The sequence below is a fragment of the Poecilia reticulata genome, chromosome 2, assembly GCF_904066995.2.
Source record: "Poecilia reticulata chromosome 2, P_reticulata-male-v2, whole genome shotgun sequence".
Taxonomy (NCBI): domain Eukaryota; kingdom Metazoa; phylum Chordata; class Actinopteri; order Cyprinodontiformes; family Poeciliidae; genus Poecilia; species Poecilia reticulata.
Window position 1 is genome coordinate 6166546 of NC_088831.1, and position 21390 is coordinate 6187935.

The 21390-nt window shown below is 41.5% G+C and overlaps 1 protein-coding gene across 3 annotated transcripts in view; it reads left to right on the forward strand.

Moving 5' to 3' along the window:
• The window catches only part of tceanc (transcription elongation factor A N-terminal and central domain containing), a 31868-nt gene that overhangs the window by 968 nt on the left and 9510 nt on the right, over nucleotides 1-21390 (forward strand). The window lies entirely within an intron of this gene.

The following is a 21390-nucleotide window of genomic DNA, read 5'->3' on the forward strand; positions in this document are numbered from 1 at the left end:
AGACAAAACTGACTTACAAGTTAATTTGTAGCAAGATATAGGAACTCATTTTAAGTCAACAATTCCTTTATATTGATGAAAAAGTAGTAGCTAAATGATGGGAAATGATTTTACTTACAACATGGAAGAAATGTCTTGTTATAATACGGTATAGTACTTTGCTTTTTCTTGGCAAGCATTTGAATGTTCACACTGGAATAATGTGCCATAATGTGATGGATAATTTGGGGATTTTATAATTAACTATGTCTGATTAATTATCATAATTTTATGTCTTGTTCAAATTAAGGAATTAGAATCTGATTATGAGAACACTGGGCTGAGGTGAAATTAGATTTAAATGGAACATGTTTAGTGGATTTTGTGAATTGCTGAACTGAAAGGGATGGATGGATGGATGGATGGATGGATGGATGGATGGATGGATGGATGGATGGATGGATGGATGGATGGATGGATGGATGGATGGATGGATTATTGCAGAATCAGTGATTAACTCTGATCTTCCGTGTGGTCTTTGAAATTTGCAGGTGAATCACCTCGGGACACATTTTCATTTCGCAGTGTTGCTGTTTCACAATCGCTGATTGATGATTTGGATTTGGAAAGGGGCCTGTTTCTTTTATTTATTTATTTTTCCTATGCTGTCCTGATTTCAGCTGCACATTCTCTTGGTGTAATTACAGAAAACTGCTGCTGCTGCTTACACATTAAACCAGGAATGAAGTTTGTTTCTCAGTAGAGTTGCCAGTTTATGTCTGCGTTATCAGGGTGGAGTTGCGCCGATAAATTACTGCCAGCGCCTGCTGCTAGTTTCTAACAGCGCCTCTCTGTTCTCCTCTGTATGCGGCCTAAAGGAGCGTTTATTACTGCAAACATAAAAAAGCACAAATTATTGTCTGTCTGACACCCTGAGGTTAGCGTAACTCATGCACTTAGCGTTACTCTGGGTTAAACTTCCTCCTTTTGTTACATCATATGAAAATGACTCAATCATTGTTTCTCAAAGTGTCATTTCACAACACTTTCTTAGGCTGTTGTCGCTTTAGTAATTCATGCTAAATGCTAAAGGAAATGTGAACAGATCTTCGAAATGTGTTTGTGTGCAAAGACTGTTGGAGTTTGGGACGACAACTCTCGCGCTCCACTTAACCTCCTGACTCATATTTGGTTGACAATGTGTTTGTTGGCAAGGTTGGTTGTTTTTATGGCAATGAGTCACCCAGGGACAAGGATAGCCGGACACGGTCAACAACAACAACTATGTGGCATAAAGTAGGGCAACGAGCGGATTGCAGTGATCAGCAATTCTCCTCATGTCATTGCCTGAAGCTTTTAGCGACGGTTTCTCTACAAAGTTCAATGAAAATATGACAAAGTTGTTTACAAAGATTATCCTCTTGTTCATCTGTCTACAGCTGTTATTTGTTTGACCACGTTGTTCCCAACCACTTTAAAGCAACAAACAGACTTTGATTGAAAGAATAAAGTCTGGATTTGTGACTCCAACAAATTATATCCGTTCATCATAATGACGTAATGAAAAAAAAACATAAAAAAATGTAAGAAATTGTCAACAAAGCATTTATTTGGGACTAAATATGTTGGCTAAAAACTCGATGTATACATTTTTGTAATCATTAGCACTTTTCTACTTCTTTAGCATTAGCGTTAGCTTAACATTTTCCAGCAAACGTTTAAAAATGTTTTTTTTTTGTTAAGTGGTAAAGACAAAGACGAGAAAAGTGAACAGATTTGACAAACTAATAAATCAGAATCTATTGCTAAGTAGTTAGCTAGTGTATGCTACTCTCGTATGGCAGTTAATTTCAGCTAATGACTAAATATGAACCTGAAAATGACATTTACAAGAATGATAAACTAATTTTAGGCAAAGTTTTGAGAGAAATTTGTGTTTCACCCTTCCAAAAAGGGTGCTCTTTGGACAAAGAGCAAACTATGCTGCAGTTTATTCCTTTCCTTTAGCTAAGCTAAGCTAACTGTAAACCATATTAATTTAAATTTAATGTAGTGTTCTGGCAGTGTTTGTCTCTACATAGCCAAAATAAAAAACTGAGACAGTTTTTGATTTTGTGGGTTTTTTTGGATTCATTAAATGAAACAAAAAGAATTATTATGCCTACAGTAACACACACACACACACACACACACACACACACACACACACACACACACACACACACACACACACATATATATATAAACCAGATTTTTTTCTCCCTGAAGACTCATATGCACATTTTTACAGCAGCCAAAAGATTTTAATAGTGACTTTTTTTCTTTTTTTTCTTACTTGTAGGTGTAATGTTTTACCTCATCATATATTATATATGCGAAGCTTTATTTAATCACATCAAGATGGTAAAATGTGCAATTAAATACAGCCTTTGCCTAGACAGTGTGTTGCCTGATTGAGGGGGCACAGTGCTTTGCATTGACAGTTGCAGACGTCAGATGAGACGGGTTTATTTTTGTGAAGTAAAAGCAGATTTGCTCTGGGTTAAGCATCAAGGACAACCCAGGCAACAGGAACCTCCGTTCACCAGTTCCTCTGGCATTTGTGGAGTTTTGTTGTGTCTCGATGAGCTCAGCACAGATTATACAACTATTAAATATGTCTTTTTTTTGTTTGTTTTGGAGAAGAAGTTGAAAAAGTGACTTCCATGCCCTGAGGAATCTCCAAAGAGCTTTTGAATTATTCAAACCTTCATTGGCAACCTTTGACCTTGCTGTGCTTCCCAATGGAACTCAACATAACCATGAGACTCATTACCCTGATATGGGTTCAGAAAATTAATCTAGAGTTTAAAAGTTGACTCCCGTCAGCCTCGACAGCAGCTAAGTTTGAAGCCTGCCTTCTCTGGCCTCCTGAATGCCCCAGCAGGCCTTTTCAGCGCCGCGCATGTGGCTCATGAAAAGGCCTTTTGTGTTCTCGGTAGCCTCAAAAGGAGAAGGACTTCACTTCCCCTCACTTAATACTGCAGCCGCTGTTTTTGGAGGCAAGCGATCCGAGTCGGGGTTTGCTCTAAACAACAAACAACACCTGTTATTTTAGACGTCGACAAGAAGTCGCACTAAAAATGGTTTTCAGAGCTGGCGACGAACAGGGAAGTTTAGACGTAATTTGACAACAAGCGCTAACAGGCTGTCCGAACAGCGGCGAAACATGGCAGGGACGATGCTCAGGTTGTTTAAACAGCAAACGCCTCTCGGTTTTATGGGCTACGGCCTAGAGAGCGTTAATGCTCCCTCGTTAGGGGCCTGTGGTGAACATAAATGTCAGAGGGGAAGCTGATGTGGTGGGTTGAGCTTCGGTTTCTGTTTGCCGGAGCGTGTTGCATGTCTCAGGCCAACTGTTTACTGCTTCATCATTGTAAAAAATAACTGCCGCAGACACGTCGTCCTTTGTCCTGAATCATGCATAACCCCAGACTGACTCTCTGATAGTGAGTGAGCAATACAGATCAACTCCCAATCAATAAAGATAAGAAGACTTGATTTTCTTCAAGCCAACAAACAGGATGAGTATTCATACCCGAAGACCTATTTTATGCTTTTTCATGTTCTCACCTCAACCTCATTGTATATTATAGGTTTTTTTTTCTTAGCTCATACTCAATGATGTTGGATGGAGAACTAGCCACAGATCCTCAGTTGGATTTAGGTTTGAATTCTGACTAGGTTTGATTTAGGTGAATAGTTTCCAACTCCAGTTGTCAAGAGATGCCTTTACCAACACACCTCAACCAAATGACTGAATTACCACCTCCAACATGTCATCAAGTTCTGATGAGGCCTGGTAATCAGCAATTTGTTAGATTTAGTTGGTACACCTAAAAGATGCAGGACAGGATCTGGGTTTCCATTATGAAAGACCTTGTCGATATTCCACTAATGTTGGAAAAACACAACTTTGAAATCGCGCTGTTTCCATTAGGTAAGAATCACACATTAATACGTTTTTTTCCCGTGATGTCAGTACATGCAGTACCATCGTCTTCCACGTTGTTTAAAGTCAAATCACATTATAAGGAGAACTTTACAGTAGAACAGAAGGTTTCGCTAGTAGAACAGAAGGTTCACACACCAGTTCAGAAGGTGGCTGTAACGCACACTAAAAGCTGTTTGCCAACCACCAGTAAAATCAAAGAAGAAGAATGTCTCAAAGACTAAGGTTGGACACCCTTTGACTAACCATTCCTTTGCTACTTTTGCTTGTTTTTGTCCGTCAAGAGAGAGAACTGCTGCCTCTCGCCATTGTCTCTTCAGTTGAACTAGATTCTTACTGCACAATGTTGGAACCATCACGTTTCATAGTGGAAACATTGTGTTTGGGGTGTGATTTTTCTACCATATCTAGCATTTTACATGGAGGCCTAAAAGTTTTCACTTTCTTCCACGCTTTAGCTGTGGGAGACGATGACTTCTGAAGGCAATTGGCAATTGGTTGCCCTTGGTTTTGTCCTGGGATTACCTTTTTCATACAGCCTCAGTACATTTCAAAGAAGCAACTGCGGTTAAGTTTGAAGGGTATAAATACTGAAAAGTTTCACTTGTGGAGCCTGAGACTGATCATGAAGTTGTAGTGAAGCTGGGTTTGAAGGTTTTCTGCTGCCGTGAGCACACCAGGAAGCGAAGGAGGTGATTGCTCTTCCTGTTTTCGGGTGTAAGTCTTTGCCTCAGCTGCACTCCCCTTTGCCAAGTGAGTATCAAAGGTGAGAGTGCTTTGTTCTGAGCTCTGGGTTAATGAATTATGGAAGTTTGAGGGCGGCAGGCCCGCTTGTTGTAGCCGCGACTTCCTGTGAAAATAAGCAATCCGCAACAGGAGGGGGAGGGAGGTTCTGTGCAGAAGTTACACATGATGGGAATCACAGAATGTAAAGAGGATCCATGATTTTATGGTGCGACTTCAGCTGTACGTCCTGCAATATCATTACTTTCCCACTTTGCAACACTGAGCATTTGTGAAAAGAATGCCAGATGCCCCTCCAGAGAGCCAGCTGGCCGCTGTGTCTTTTTGTCCCTTGAGGCCCCCCCTTCTCGCAAAAAAGCTCTGGTCAGACGTGTGCCTACATTCTCTCCCACCCCTCTCGACAATCCTCTGCCGTCTCAAGTTGGACTGGACCCTTGCCCAGATGAGTACCGACTTGCCCTCTTTGTCTGCCGATTTGGCACACGAGTGGCTCTGGCAGCTTCGGCCGGTGGGCCCAGCTCCAGGCGGCACCCACGCCCCCATTGTTCCCTCTTGCCCTCCGTTGCCCCCTAAAAGAAATCTCCCCGCGTTTACGAGTCGGCACGCCGCCAAGCCGGGCACGACCACAATCACAGCGTCAGTGCAGCGCTGTAACTGCCTCGTTTGGCCCAGCTGTGCGTTGCCGTTTGTGTCGAATGGCGGCTGAATTAAGAAACGAACGTCAAACACAAGCTTTGATTTCTTAAGGTTTTTTTTTAAAATTTACTATTTAAATCAAAGCCTTGGACCTACAGTGATATTTGAATAAATGTCATCTAGGAAGGTATGGTCTCTTCTTTTAGAAAACGTGAAGGAGTTTCTTTCCAAAACCAGAGATTAATGTGTGACTTGGATTTGGAGTTTTCTTGCCAACTCCAAACTAAAAATCCAATATGGCCGCCTAACTTTTGTTTTTCTATCATTTTTAAAAACTTTTGACAATGTTATCTAATTGACTTGTCACACATCAAAACACAACCTCCATGAGTGAACATAATGCTACATTGTTTAAAGTACAAAATGTTATTAGCTGTTAGCTTTTACAGCTAACCAGCTAGTTTGCTCACTGAGCAAATTGACAGACAAACCCTGGCGGTTTTCTAATTTTGGAACTTGTTGTTCGACTTGAGTGAGTTTTATAGTCTGACAGATCTTTTTAGATTGTAAAAGCTGTTCTATCTTGTAGATAATTAAATAATAATTAGATAATGTTCCATCTTGCAGATAATAACTTGAACACCACTAAACTTCACCAAAGTTTGGACATAAACCGCCGTATCTGATCCCCCCACAATGTTTAAAAAAGAGAGTTTCACACCCGACCTTTTAACTTTTTAAATGTACGAATTATGAAACCAAAACCACACAAAAGACAAATAGTCGTGCTTAGCCACAAGCCACATTTAATGATTACTCATGTCAGCAGGAGAGCAAAAACACCAGTGAAATACTGAAGAGATTTAGCTTTTATTAATATGCGGGTCTGTGTGTAATAAAAACGAAGAGGTCAAACACTCCAATAAAGAAGCGGACAAACAGATACAAGGCTGATCTTCTGAAAGAGCCCTCATCGGAATGTAAATGTTTGGATTGGCCCAGAAAAGCCGGAGTCAGAGTCCATCTGTTATGCCGTCGATTAGCGTAGCGACCAGGCCTGGACAGCGCTAGAGCTAGGCTGGAAACATGATTATAAACGACTGTTTCTCCAGTGGGTCCTCTATAAGTGGGAGGCAAGATCCTTCGGGATTCGGCCGATTTCCTTCAGAATTTCGTTGGAATGAAGTAAACAAATGAGGTTTAGCAAGGAGGAGTGTGTGTTTGACACGAAAGCTCCTGCCAAACCGAGTGAATCCCACTCAATCCTGACCATGTTTTTGTTTTATTAAGCGGGACTTTTCCTCCAATCCCGAGAGTCGATGGGAAGTTTCAAACAAAGCACGCATGGATCGACATAAGAAACACAGGAGGGGACATTTTAGTGGGACGAGTGGATGTGAAAGACTCCTCTTCTTTCTCCGCCTTCGTTGACCCCTCCCCCAACCCCTCAGAGGTCAGAGTGAGGTTATTTCCCAGAAACAGGCCCTCCCTTTCCAAAACAAGTTCTCACAAAAAAAGGAAAGAAAGAAAGAAAGAAACACAAAAGTATCCACAGTACCAAGAGCAAAAAAGAAGAAAAAAAACCCTCAGCTGATAGATGGGATTCCTGATGCTGCAGAAAGTCTAAAGCGTTTTGACCGTTGCGCCGTCTTTTGTTGCGTTCTGGGAGTGACTCACGCTGCCGTTCCGCCGTCATTGTGCGGCACGCTAATGGGGCTGCAACTAAGTCCTCGGAAAGTGACAAAAACAAGCGGACAGGGATTAGATTTAATGAGCCAGAGCGTTACTGTTACCGGTGAAACGGGTTTCTGCGGCGCAGCAGAAAGAACAGGAAGCCATCGAGAAATCACTCCTCAGTCTGTACTCGCTGGCCATTTTATTAGGCACACCGTACCAACACCAACTTAGAAGACGAAAGTCGATTCCGACACATCTAAGTGCAAGACAAAAGTTTATTGGTGGAAGCATCTTTGGAAATCGAACCCATATTTGTTCAACGGATCTGACTTTGGTGCGGTCAGTTCTTGAGAAATGTTGTTCAGACTCAAAATAAGAAATGGGTTTAAATTCTGCCCGTTTGAACTTTTGAGCAGCAATTTTCAAATTTTGCGACCAACTCTCAGCTGGATCTTGGCCTGGACTTTGACTATGCCATTATGAATCATGAGTATAGTTTTCTTTTGTGTCCTCTAAGGTCTTCATGCAGGATTAACCCACATTTAGCCTCACAAGCGTAAATACTGAAGCTATAAAAATTGATTTCTCCTTTTGAATCTTCTGCCCAGCCCTTTTAGGTTATGATTCCAACCCTTTATAAAAAGATGACTGTATCGTATTAAAACTGTCCTGAAGTACACCAGAAGCTAACTGTGTTCCGTTAGGTGCTGTCCATGTTTACATGTCCCTGTTGTAAAAACCTGCCTCGTATTACATGCTGTGTTTTGGCATCTGATAGCCCTTAAAAAGCATCCAGGATCTGCTGCATTTCTCCCAGCAAATTGCCCGGATTGTGTTTCATTGCTCCGCCAGAACCCGAGCCAGCACGCCCTCCGCTCGTTGCTGAAACACTTTTTGTTTTCTCGTCCGAATGCCTCGTGGACACATTTTATATCACAGCTACATTCTTGTAGTAAGAATGTAGCAGTAGGAGAACTGAAACGCGCTTCTAGCCTTTCTCTCTAACAAACAAACTACTGTGAAAATGTGTTTTACCACTTACAAATTTATTCTGTTATTTGATTTTTTTACTTGTTCCAGATCATCACAAATTTTAATGTCAGGCAAAAGTAATCTTATCTTGTTTGCGAATGCCTGATGTCAGCTGTTGCCACCAACGGAGTGGCAACCAGTTATTATGATTGGGGGGATTTAATTTTAACATTTTCTGTCAATAAATGACATTTATTTTAAAACTGTGTTTTTCCATTTACTCAGGTTATCGTCATGAGCTGGACACCAAGGTTGTTATAGTTAACTAGAACGAACAAGATAACAAAAACTGAAATCGTTTTTAACTGAAATGATTAAAAACAGTAATTAATGGGGAACTATGTTGTGCATTTATAAAACTAAGGCATATTGAAATTATAGATAAAACATCCTCAGATTTTGTTTATGATTCTATATATTAGCCTTTCAAATTGGTGTGAAATTATAATTTTTTTCCCTCACACAAGCAGCTTAGGCCAACAATAATTGAATAAATTTTTGAAAACTGGCTTCTGTTGGGGATTCATTATCTAATTAATGTACGCATAATTAATTAATCAAGGCATGAAAAAACTACTACTAAAACTAATAAAAACTAAACTCAAACTCAACTACTAATTACTATTAAAAGCCAGCAAACACACTCTAAAAACAAACGAAAACAGACGGAACTAGACAAAAAGTCTCAGCGACATGATGAAAAGCCCAAATGTAATCGTTCTGAGTCTAATCTGTTTTTGAGGGATTTGTGTCACTAACACAATTTGTTTTCCCAAACTGGTTGAACCTGCTGGCAGAACAAAAGTCATTGCGTAATCCCGCCTTCAGCAATCACCCTCTATTCGGAGTCCACCATTGTAAAGGCAATCTCTCGTTTCTGGGCTGCTCACATGTCAGTTTGAGAGCAGCGAATGTGTCGCTGTGTGGAGAAAACACGACAAAATGAGCCGACAATTATGTTGACGCTGTTTTGAGTCGGTGAAAGACGCGCCGATGAAGAGTTTCAAGCATTCTGCTGCGCTAGCGGCCTGATGGGACAAGATGCTGATCCAGCCCTTAAAAAAAACCTCAATTTTTCCCCCAACAATGTAGCATCTGTCTTTGTCTCCGGCATCTGATAGGAAGACAATGAGAGACTGACGGCCTTGAACATTCCTGCGCCCCCTCACTGGCCGCTCACAAGCTAGTTGCTTCGCAAGAGGGCGTGAACACCACGAGAAAAAAAAAAACAAAAAAAAAAAAAAAACTGGTTGTCATTTTTCCACGTGTGTGTCATTCCAGGCCTGGACCACATTCATTGGGTGACAGAAGCGGCTATTAGCCTGTTAGCCAGAGGGGGCGGCACGAAGTCCTGCGTGTGTGTTGATAAGTAGAACAACTTGTGCTTGTAGTAACAATGAGGCTGTGTGACAGTAATGCCAAGAAACACACACATGAAAAAACAAATCCACAAAGCTCACTTTTGAATATTGTTTCAGAGTAATGCAGTGGAGTTTTGGTTGAAAAGAGAAGAAAATCAGGAGACGTGTTCCCTTACAAACCAGCACCCCACAGGTGTATTTAAAAGCCTCTTTTGTAGACCCAATCTGCCTGTATTCCAACTTATGGGAGAATGATCACTCGTGATGAAAAGTATCATTCAGAACAATGAAATTCTGCCAGATATTCTGGTAAATATTAGCATTCTTTGACTCCAAGAAGTCTCTTTAAGCTAATGCTACATAAAAATATGCTGTTGTAGCTTAATTTTAGTTTTTAGAAAAAGTAATCATTTTCTCACCTTAAATACAATCCTAATCATGCTGGTCTGGATTTTACACTTGAACAACGTGCCACAGCTTTCACACAAACTGTAATTCATTCCTCAGTTTTTGCTTGTTCTCGTCTTTAAATTGAAAACTCCAACAGTTACACAATCTTGTTTCTGCAGAGTGTGTTTTCTGAATGACTAAAAATGCAGAAGTTGACTTAGATTTTATTATGTTACATGTTCTTTTTTTTTTAAAGACTCTTTAGTCTTTTTAGCGCTGAAATATGACGATAAATGTTCTTTAAATGGAACCTTGTGCCATATGTCACCAAGATTGATCTTTTCAGTGGCATTCTGGGTTATTTGTGAATAAAAGGTGAATAATTCAACCCCTCCCACCCCCTTCACTGCTACTGTTAAGTATGGTGGAGGAAGTGTGATGGTTCTCTTTTGAAAGCCCCCCAAAAAAGACGATGCTACCCTGATAATATAGTTTAGCTAAATTAAATTAATTGCAGCAGGTTTTATCTTCAGTGATTGTGATTCCACAGACAACCTCCAGCCTGTTAAGGGAGAGATAATATCACACCACAACAAACTGATCCAATCTGACAAGATGCTGATCACCCTGAGGAGACCGTAGCCAGATTCCCGACAGGCATGCATGTTCCGTCAGGTTTTTTGCTGGGTTTTCTGTGATTGGATCTTACATAACCAGCGACTGACAGACCCAGTGATGGGTGCTCAGACGCCCCAACGGCGTACTTGACTTGTTTTCATTGCATAAAATGATGAACTGAAACGTCGGTGAAGATTTATTTGCTGATGTGGTTCTTGAGTTAAAATATTTAAGATGCACTTTGTGTAGTAAACAAAATAGTTTGATTAGTAAAAATGATTTAAGAAATGCCTTAAGAAAAGTTTTCATGAGATTAAGTGCATGACAAACATTTATCTTGTCAACAGATTATCCCGCCTGAGCTTTGGTTCTTTCAATCTCTTACCAGGAGCTTCTTCTCTGACTTGTGGGTCATAAACTTTCCACTTATTGATAACTGACCTCCTTTCTGCTTGGACTTCACAATGCTGTTTCTGAAGAAAATCAATTATGCCGGACTTTATTTAGCATAATGGTGTAAAAAGACGGGGCTAATGCTATCAAATTTAAAAATAACATTTCTGAAGTTTGAGGTTTGTTACGTAACAAAGCGTGCCTCTAGTAGAAGATTAACTTAGCGTCTGGAAACCCCCAAGCACGGTTTTCAGTTAGAAGCATTAATATAGCTTTTATAGCACATCATATCTTAGAGTAATGCCAATGATAAAAGCCTTATGAAACTTTTGGACACTTCAGTACCTGTCATGTCTCCCGTTTTGGCCGGGAAACTACCATATTGTACCCTCTTTCCCGCCGTGCTCCCATATTAGTATTTTCTTCTTCTTCTGTGGCGATTACTGGCAGTTTACAGTCTTGGTGTATTACCGCCATCAACTGGACGGAAACGTAATCCAGAAATAAAATTTTTCCTGTATTTTTAAAGCGTATTAGTATTTTCCCGTAAATATCCCGTATATACTTGCCTTACCCAGGCGCTCTACACTCTTACGCAAGTTTTACCCCCTTGGCTCTTATGTTTGCTTTACGTCATGGTAACGTAATGCTCCCTTACGTTACCGTAGTTCCAGGGGGGAATCAACACAATGCTCTTACATTAGTAAGTAGCAATGGACGGCGATATTTCAGCTTGCTCCTGAGGTTAGCATAAATGCTAACTTCTCGTCTTTCTGCAGCTATCATTCAGCTAATTGGATATTTGCTTAAAATTGTAGCTTTAGGGCTCAGAACAAGCCTGGACTGTGAATGAGTTTAGTCTTGGTTGACACTGGAAGGTGCTGGATTTATGTCTCCTATTACAAAGGGTAAACAAAAGCAAATTAAAGTGCAGAGGCCCACTATTAGCCGTGCTCACATTTGAAACAGGAGACCAGCCTCACCCCTGCTGCTCATTGTCTGTGCGGCTCTCGGCTAAATATGTGTTTCACACTCTTTTTCAGCAACTATGACGCCTTATCTTTCACAAGTGGTCAGATGCTTTTTGTGCAACGGCGCGGTGTCTGCACGAAGCTCTGAGGAATTGAAAACTGGAGGTTAAAATGCGAGCGAAAAGGTCGCAGGAAAGCGGATCTGGCTCACAGAGAAGAGTCGAGAGGCTTGTTTTTATGGAAACGCGAGAGGCAGCGGGGATGTTCTGTTTTGTTTGCTTGGCCTGGGTTTTCACATTCAAAACCTCTTGTGTCAACTTCCTCTATATCCAAATGACAGTAACGCAGTTCTCCTTATGAAACTTAATTTTTCTCATGCGTTTTGTTCTTCTTTCTGGTGGAAAATCGTTGATTATTTATTTATTTATTTATTTATTTATTGCACATCCACCCCGTGAGCAGAAGGCAGACTTAAACACGACTCAAATTTTTAACGCTGCGTTGTCATGGAAATGTTTGCCAGGGCCAAATCTGAGCAGATGGCTTGAGAAAATCAATGGCGATGAACCAAACGAGCTGATCCGCCGATTTGCCTCAGACCCAGGGGAAATAGAGAGAGTTTGAGCTCGGGCTTGCGTTGCACCACAGACAGTGGGTGTGCGAGTCTCCGCCGTGCGAGTCGGGTCAGGCGTGCTCAGGCCTGCCGCGCTGGTTGGTTGGTTGACTCCTTTCTGCTCGTGGCTCAGACTTGTCAGAAATTCCCTGTAAAGGTGCGACCTTTTCTTGGATTCAGAGCCGAGGCCTGAAGCTTGGAAATGAAACGTCTGCTGAAACGCTGAAAAGAAGTGCTGAAATATCCCATTTCCTGGACTTTATGTACATTACCTCGCAGAAATAATCATGCATGTTGAAGTTGAATGAGAGTGTAACACAAAGTAGCATGTTTTGGCTATTTTGCACATTTTTCGTAACATAAAAACTTAAATCTGAAAGGTGTGGCGTGCATTTGTGTGCAGCCTCCTCTGACTCATCCTCCAGTCAGGCTGGTTCTCTGAGGCGCTGCAAAGCAGTCTAGATTCGATTCAGGTCAAATGGGGCAAAAAAACAAAATGCGTGCCGCACTTTTCAGCTTCTCCCGCTCACTTTTGTTGTGTGTGTTGCAGATGCATTGAAGTTTTGTGATTGTAACGTGACAAAATGTATGGGGGAAAAAAAACAAATAAAAAATCAGACAATAAATGTTTTTGCAAGAAAGTAGCCCTGTTTATTTTGTTTGGACTTTATGCGCCTTTACGCCCCCCCCCACATACACAATCTGAATGTCCTTGTCTGACCCTCTTTTTGCTTTAACTCTATTCATTTGAGAGAAATGTCAATGTGGCCCCCGAGAGACGGAGAAAGCACTCAGCCAGACGGACCGCCTGCCCTCAGCGCATCTTTCCAATATTTCCCCCCCTAATCCACTGTGATGCATCCATGGAGGCTATCATGCTTGGAAGCAGCCAATCAGACCTCATATTATGTAATCCCGGCATTCATATAGAGAGAGAGGCGCAGACAAATCCCGCGCGGGTTTACGCACAAACACAAACGCAACACTTTGAAAAATAAATAAATAAAAATCCTTCTTCAGATTGGCCCTCAAGACGTCTTTTTCCTTTTTGTTCTTTCGGCTTTCTCAAAGTCCGGCCTGTGAACGTCCCTCCTCCTTCTTCTGGCCTCCCGCTGTACATTCCTCAGACGTTAGGCCGATCCCGGGAAGCAGATGGGGAATTACTGCTGCCACTGTTGCACTTATGTCATCGCAACACATTGTGTGGGTATTAAAGGTGATGTTTACGTCTCTGGGCGCTCTGAATGAAGCGTTTGTTTTTTGTGTTGCAGTCGGCGTGCTGCGTGTTGAGCGGCGGGAGGGGGATTATAGTAGTAAAGTGGTTTAATGGATTCTTCTTGGCCCGTTTTTGTCGTTCTTTTAACCGTGTTTACTTGCGTTTCGGCGGGAGGACAGTCTCTCGCTGCGGTTTATTTGCCTACATTTTCGCTGAGGCTGCGTCAGCTCTGTTTGGTCAGATTTTTGTGGCTACAGTCCGTGGAAAAAAAAAGTGGAGGAAAAAAAAAAAAAGAGAAATATGTCAGATATGCTGGCAGTGAGATCCTGCATCCTGTGTTTTATGACCTGTATAACATGCATGGATGCTAAGCGGTGCCAGACACCAGCTGCACTCGTCCACCTGCAGCAGAAACAACCGGGCTGCATTGTTCAGTGACAAAAGTCACCATGAAAATGACGGCAGCAACTGATATATTCCCAAAGTACATAAACAGCTGTCAGAGTACGAGCAGCACAGTAAAGTAAACAAACAAGAAGCATGCTAGTAGATAAAATAAATTATGAAAAATGTATTTTTTACATAGGACGTCCGGATTAAAAATTGTTTTTGAAGGTTTTAAAAGTCAGGAATGATGTTAGCAATTCTTACCCGGCCAATGGCGACTCTCACCTTGGACAAGCCCCTCCCTCTGCCACCATTCGACCAATAAAAATGCAAGAAATTTTGTGGAATAAAATGCAGGCTTGCAAAAAGATGGTAGCATGGGCATGAAAGCAACAAACAATGCTTAAGGCTTGGTTGACAAATGGATTTTATTTGACAGTTGTTTTTACGTCCCCATTTATAATGCCGCCCTGGGCAGCCGCCCATTTGACCTGAATCAAAAATTCTTTGAAGTTTGCCCAGAAATTTCACCTGAAGGACTGTTGATTTCCTTTAATTAATTCATTTTTGTTGTTGTTACAGTTTTTATTAATTTTAATCATGAAGCAATAAACAAACAAAACAAAAAACATCAAAAATGGCTTGCAGGGGCTGTAGCCCAGGGCGTTATTTCTTGTGGGTGTGAGGGGCAGCCAAAGGTTTTTTTTTCTTTTTCTATTTCGTTTTTTTTTTAATGAATGTGTGTTTTGCAAATATTGCACTTAATTTAAAACTTACAGGTTCAAATTGCATGAGTTGTATTAATATTTTGGGACATTTATAAACATGAACAATCTTTTAGCATCTGAAAATTGTCAAGTTAGCCAGTAACGACAGGGTTACTGGCTAGGGGACGTATTTAGCATAAGATCCAGTTATTCATACATGCTGATGTAAAAGATGACCTCGTTCTTTGTCACTGTCCCTCATTGTACACTATTAACTCACCCATGGCGGGAAAAGCCAGTCATGTTATTGTCTGATTAGTGGTGTGCATGTGTGTGTGTGTGTGTGTGTGTGTGTTTTGGGGGGGGGTACTGCTGGCTGCAGACAACAGCCAACCAATGGGAAGGCTCCCTGCTGCGACATCTGCTGTCCTCTTTCACTGATCTGTGGACGTTGCTGCTCATTAGCAGCCCTGGCTTAGTGTGTGTCCGTCCGTGTAACAGTGTGTGTGTCAATATCTGGATGATGAATTAACTGTGTCAGGTAAAGGAAAAGAGTAAAAATCCATATGCATGAGACTTCCCTGTCCGCCTGCACGAAGACAATCTTTGTGAGTGGGAACAAGCTGCGCAGCGGGTGCTCTGAACGCTTTTCAAAGTCCGAGCTGCCTGATCTCCATGAGCCCACCTGGGGTCAGAGGTCTTTTCTTGCGGGGCTGGTGGAAAACAGAAGAACATTCCTCATTCGCTCACGCGGAACTGATGCGCGCGCGCTCACGCACGCACACTCTCGAATCCACAGCTCCCACCTCGACTTTGCTTTTCTGCGACTTGCAGCGTACAGCCATATTTGGAGGAGGATGGACTGGCTGCCATTTTCAGGGCAGGAATTTCTTAATCTGGCCTCAACTCTCCGTTCCAGTGTGATAAGATAAGGTGAGCGTCTATCCCAGATGGTAGGCAGGGAACAAAATAAACACTAGTTTCACCAAAAAAAAAAAAAAAAGATCTCTACTGGTATTTTTTGCAAAAAAATAGAACATCCTAATAAAAAAATTCACTCTTTGGATAAGAAATGTCTGCATACTGACTTTTTTTTTTTTGCAAACCTCTGAGAAAAAATGACAACTTATGGATTAAGCTGGTATTTGAGGAAGTACGTTTGAGATCACGATCTGGGCTTTGACTTGGCCCAGACCCTCACATTTGGGATGGATTATCATGGGTTGTTTTAGTTCCAGTTCTACTTCAGCTTTCATGTTGTTTTTAGAGGTGATATTAAGTCTGGCCTTTCCTTGAATGAAAAAGTTTCGGTAACACTTTATTTGAAGGGGTGTGCATAAGACTGGCATGACACTGTCATAAACATGACATAACACCAGTCATGAACATAACGAAGTCTTTATGAATGTTTGTGACAGTTGTCATGAAATGTCATTTGGTAAATAATGACACTTTTAATGCAAAGTTGCTCTAAAAGTTGCATTAAAAGTACCAACATTGCTTGATTTTGTTAATAATGACAATTTAATGCAAAGTTGGGATTTTTAATGGACTTTCAGTGCAACTTTTAGAGCAACTTTGCATTAAAAGTGTCATTTATTGAATGACACTTCATTACAACAGTCATACCCATTCATAAAGACTTGTTCATGTTCATGACAGGTGTTATGTCATGTTTATGACAGTGTCATGTCAGTCTTATGCACACCCCTTCAAATAAAGTGTTCCTCCTCGCACTTCAACAGTAGTAAGAGTTGCTAGTTTGGACACATTTTAAGTGGAAATAAAGGTTTGGGTGTCCACCAGAAATTACATAATTTTCTAAAGACAATTTAAATTTTTTTTTTAACATATTTTCATGCTAAATTTCAGGTGAACAACGGCCCAGTATCCACCTCGGATTTTGACTTTTTGGTGTACAAACAGGGCAAAAGCGGCCTTCACGCATGATGTCAGCTGTGAAGAATGTGGGCTGCCTCTTTCCTCTGTTACACTGAAACCATCCAGATAACCTGCCCAGTCCAAGGACAGCGTGCTGCCACACCGGTCGGGGCTTTTTCTCCCCCCGCCCGCCCGCCGCTCTGTCCATTAACCGTAGGATCACTGCGTTGGGCAGAGAGGCCGGCCATTGTTTCAGGCATCTATGAGGAATGTTGTGATTATTAAGACAAGGACGTTGGTGAAAATTCTGGCACACAAACGTTGCTATTCGCCCTGCAGTGTGAGCTGCTTTTGTTTGGTGGGACACAACAGAACGCCTGCTTGGTTCTGCTTTCCATGTTGCGGTTCTGTTTGTCTCATGGCAGCAGTTCAAAAGGTTCATGGAGAGGATGTCCAGAGCTCTGTTCCTGGAATGGCTCTAAAGTTACCCTCTCTCCTGCCCTCACTGTCCTCTGCAGGGCCAAGAGATTTAAATTAAACGTTCTTCTTGTTCTGGGTCAAATTTATGAGTTCTACTGACATATGTGACATCTTGTTGGAATCATTTTTGCTCTTTTAGATGCCTAAAGATGATGGGTTAAGCTCCCAAATTCAATTGGTATCCATGGTATCAAAGTATTAAGACAAAGATTTAAAATAAATTTTACTTAGTAGCAGTTTTCAAGTGCTCATTGTGCAGACGTCAGTGGATTTCTCCTGTCTATATGTTAATACAAGTAAACTAAGGTTATGGTAGAAAAATAATTAGTCAGGCACTCTGCTGTTGGACTCGAAAAGAGCGTCGCCTGATCGACAATAGTAGGAATATTTCCAAACAGCTCAATGAATCTTTATTGGAAGCCAAAAAAATAAAATGCAATGGATTTTTTTCAGCCAGCTGGCCTGCAGTTTGCAGCAACATGTGGTGTTCTGGGTTTCTCTATGCGCCATATGTTCAAAGAAAAAAAAAAACTTTAGCGGTTTTACAACTGGAACTTTCTAAAAACTTTCGGGTGCTTTTAACAAGTCAGTGTAGCCAATTGAAAATCTATACAAACTGGACCCTTTGGTGCCAGTTTGCATAGATTTTGCTCTTTTAGCAAAGAGCAAAATCTTTGCTAAAAGATTTGGAGCAGATTTAGCATCTTCTACAAGGACGTTGCTCCGAAGCTTCCTCAGTTTGTTGAAAGTATAAACTGTAATGTTTTTGCCACTTTTCACTTGGCAATAAAATGGTCCTGCAGTTGACGTTTTCTCTTTCAAAGAGGAAGAGGACGAAGAGGAGCTGCAGATGGAGAACCAAGAGCGACCTTTCCCCCGACGCAAAGACTCCACACTTCTGCATTTGCTCCTGAGTGAGGAGGAAGTGGGAGAGCTGACTTCCTGCTGCTGAAACAAGTGGGCGGGGACAAAAAAAGACCAAAAAAATAAATAAATAAAAAATGGAGGAAGGCGGGGCTTATCGTAGCTTCATCATTCTATACCCAGCATCCTTCTGTGAGCGAATTCAAGTTTGCAGAAAGGCAGGAAGTGCGACCCCCCCAGGCTTGATAACAGCGGGGGCAGCTATTGCTGCAAAAAGTGCGGCGGAGACAAGGAAGTGTCTGTTCGACTTCCTGTTGGTTGCTTTGTCAGATGTGAGCAGCTGAATGTGCCTTTACGTGTCAAAATTAACTGTTTGTGCTTTGAGGTCCGCACACTAATTCTACACACACACACACACACGCATTCACACACAGAGGCCTTCTACGGGAAGAGAGACAGCTCAAAACTGGACTCCGACGGCCTTCGGATATCGTTGAGCTTTCAGGAATTTGAGTGGCTGCTGCTGACTCTGCGTCAGTCTTGGTTTGATAAAAACCTGATGTGGAATTTTGGTCCTCATCGCCTCCTTCCTTCCTCCAACCCCCAACCCTCCACCTCTCTTTCCTGGGATGCCAAATAAGGCAACGTGTGCTGAAATCCGAGGCCTAACGTTTTCAGCTGTCGCTCTCCTCATCGCACTGAGAGAATGACAGAGGAGGAAAAAAACGTGAAGCTCGCAGCCCCGTTCTCCTTCCCTTACTATGAAACGCGTTACATCATCTTGTTATTTTCCCTCCTTCACCCCTTCTCTCTTCCCTCACCTCTATCTACCCCTCTTTTGCCTTTTTCTCTTCACATGTTCGCCGTTATGTAACTCAGTCAGAGCAGCCAGATTGTGAACCTTTGTACCACATGGACGAGATGCTCCCCCCCCGTTTTTTTATTCACCCTTGGCCACAGCTGCTTTGTTTCACAGACCGTCAGTATAGGACTTACGCACTTCTTTTGTTTTTGTGTCAACGGCGGCCTAAAATGGGCATTTGGTCGAGAAAAAAAAAAAGGCCTGCAGCAACTCTTGGGTTGCTGGGTCAAGAACCAATAAATGTTTTCGATACTTTCAACCAGTCGGGTGGACGATTGGTTTGGCTTAGCTAAAACTCTGGCTCTCGGTTCTCGTCGACTGAGAGGCTGCGTGGCAACTTCCTGTTCACTGCATACTTCCTCAAAAACTGTGAGGTGGCACAGAGTTGGGTGTTTTTCTTGCTTTTTAAGTTCCCCATTTGAAATGAGACAACGTGTTGGCTCAATGACAGGAAGTGAGTTGCGGTTTACCTCAAATCAGCTAAAAAGGGTCTCAGTTCAAAGCACACAGTGGGGGGGCTCAAAGAGCAAGACTCTGTCTTCAGTGTGTAGGAAGGACTTTAATCCCCACAATACATCTGAGTGACCACTTCCACTTCCTACCACGCTGCAAAAGTTAGCCATCTGCAGTGGCGCGGTGCTGTGTCCAATTTAGTCATACCGGAGACTTGTTTGAGGTTTATCCAAGGCATTTTCAAGCTGTCCGGAGGGGAAGCTGCTGGTTTGCTTTGTGTCATTGACCTGCTTTTCGTTCAGCGTGATGATTCTGAAATCCTGTCAGTTTCTGCTCTAGATGGGAGGAGACACACATCTTCCAAACAGCTCAGTTTTTGTCCCATCAGTCCAGAGGATATATTCCCAATGAGTTTGGAGATGATCAAGACACATTTTGATAAAAGTGAAAAGGGCGTTTCATTTTGGTAGCTGCAGAGCTTTAGTTCTTTGGTAGGATGGACGCTTCTTGTACGGTTCAAGAATGTTTGGTTGGAATCCCAAAGCCTTAGTCATCGCTTTGAATGCCTGAAGATGTCAATCTTTTTTTTTTCTTGTCTCTTCTTGAATTTTCAGGTCTTTGAGGCCCTCCTCTTTTCCTCTATAATCAAAATAAACATATTGTTTGGCCTACTTCCTGTTGTCAGACAGGTTCCAGTAAAGCAGTTTTTCATGTCTGAGTCAGTCTGGTGGAATTAAAACAAAAAACAAAAAAACAACCAAAAAAAAAAAACTCTACATTTTGGTCACTGTTAAATTATAATTTGCCATGGTTGGTTTGAATCAATGAAATAATTTTTGAAATTCTGCATTTTGTTTTGATCTGATCTGAAGTATAAATAAAAGCAAAATCAGCAGAAATCCAAAGGGCACGCATACATGATTAAATATGTTCAGGGGTATAAGCAACCCCTTATACCAACCTTTATAGGTTAAGCAACCTGTAAAGGTTATTTAAGTTGACGTGTTCCTTGATTTTGAATGTTTCCTTGCGACTTGCTACAGAGAATTGAACTTGACAGTTAAAATCAAATTTAGAAAAATATGCAAAAGTCCCTCTGAGACGTGAAGGTAAACATGTTCAGACTCGTTTTACTGGCTGTTCTCTGTCAGCGTGGCTCTGAGCCAAATGTAGCAAATCATGACCAAAATAGATCAACAAGTGTTGTTGACTGACTATACATGAGTACATAATCGTTTGGCACATAATGCCAAACAATTACGTGCTAGATTGCCTCTTTGGTGCTTGCGCGTACATAGCTATTGGACAGTTTTTACCTGATCCAACTGCAAAAGCCATTCAGAAACAAATTGGTTCGGTGATACACAAAATCACCCAACAGTGTCTGGTGTCAACAAGCATGATAATAGCACTCAAATAAAAAAATGTTTTTTTTCTCCTAATTGTGTTTTTCTGCATTATTATAACCATAACCCATTGTTACTTGAGGTTTAGACCCAACAGGAAGTGACAAAAATTTGGTCTTGGGTGATTAACTCACAATATGACGATACAAGGGGCCACTACCACCTGCTAATGGCTGAGATGCACAAATGCTTCATACCCTGCTCTAAAAATAACTTAGAACTGCTTGTTGTAATAGTTCAAACACCAAATATTCTGTAATATGGAATAATATGCAAACTGTGAACCATCTTAGGAGTAACAGAGAAGCTAATATCTTCAATCTTCCGTATTGCTGCTTTTTTGGGGTAAAGTCAATCAGCGCCAAGGAAAATGATTGTGTTCCTGGATTGGCTAATTTGCAAACACTATCAAATAGCATGTGAAGGAGCATAATTCCAGCTTCTCAAACTGCCTTTTTTTTTTTTTAGATTTGTTAAAGGAAACAGACAATTTCTCTGCAAACAATTTGGCGAAAAATGCACGAATAAATGGGGCTCCTCATCGCATATGTCTCGCACCGAATTTGATCATCCATTCGTGAAAAGGGCAACATGTCTACGAATAAAACCCAGATGTCCCTATAAACGGCTTAATCTGAAGAGTTTAAACGACGAATCTAACATGAACGTAGAGCAACATCTCCATCATCGATTCCCACTTTATCTCCTCTTATGGTTGAAATACGTGAG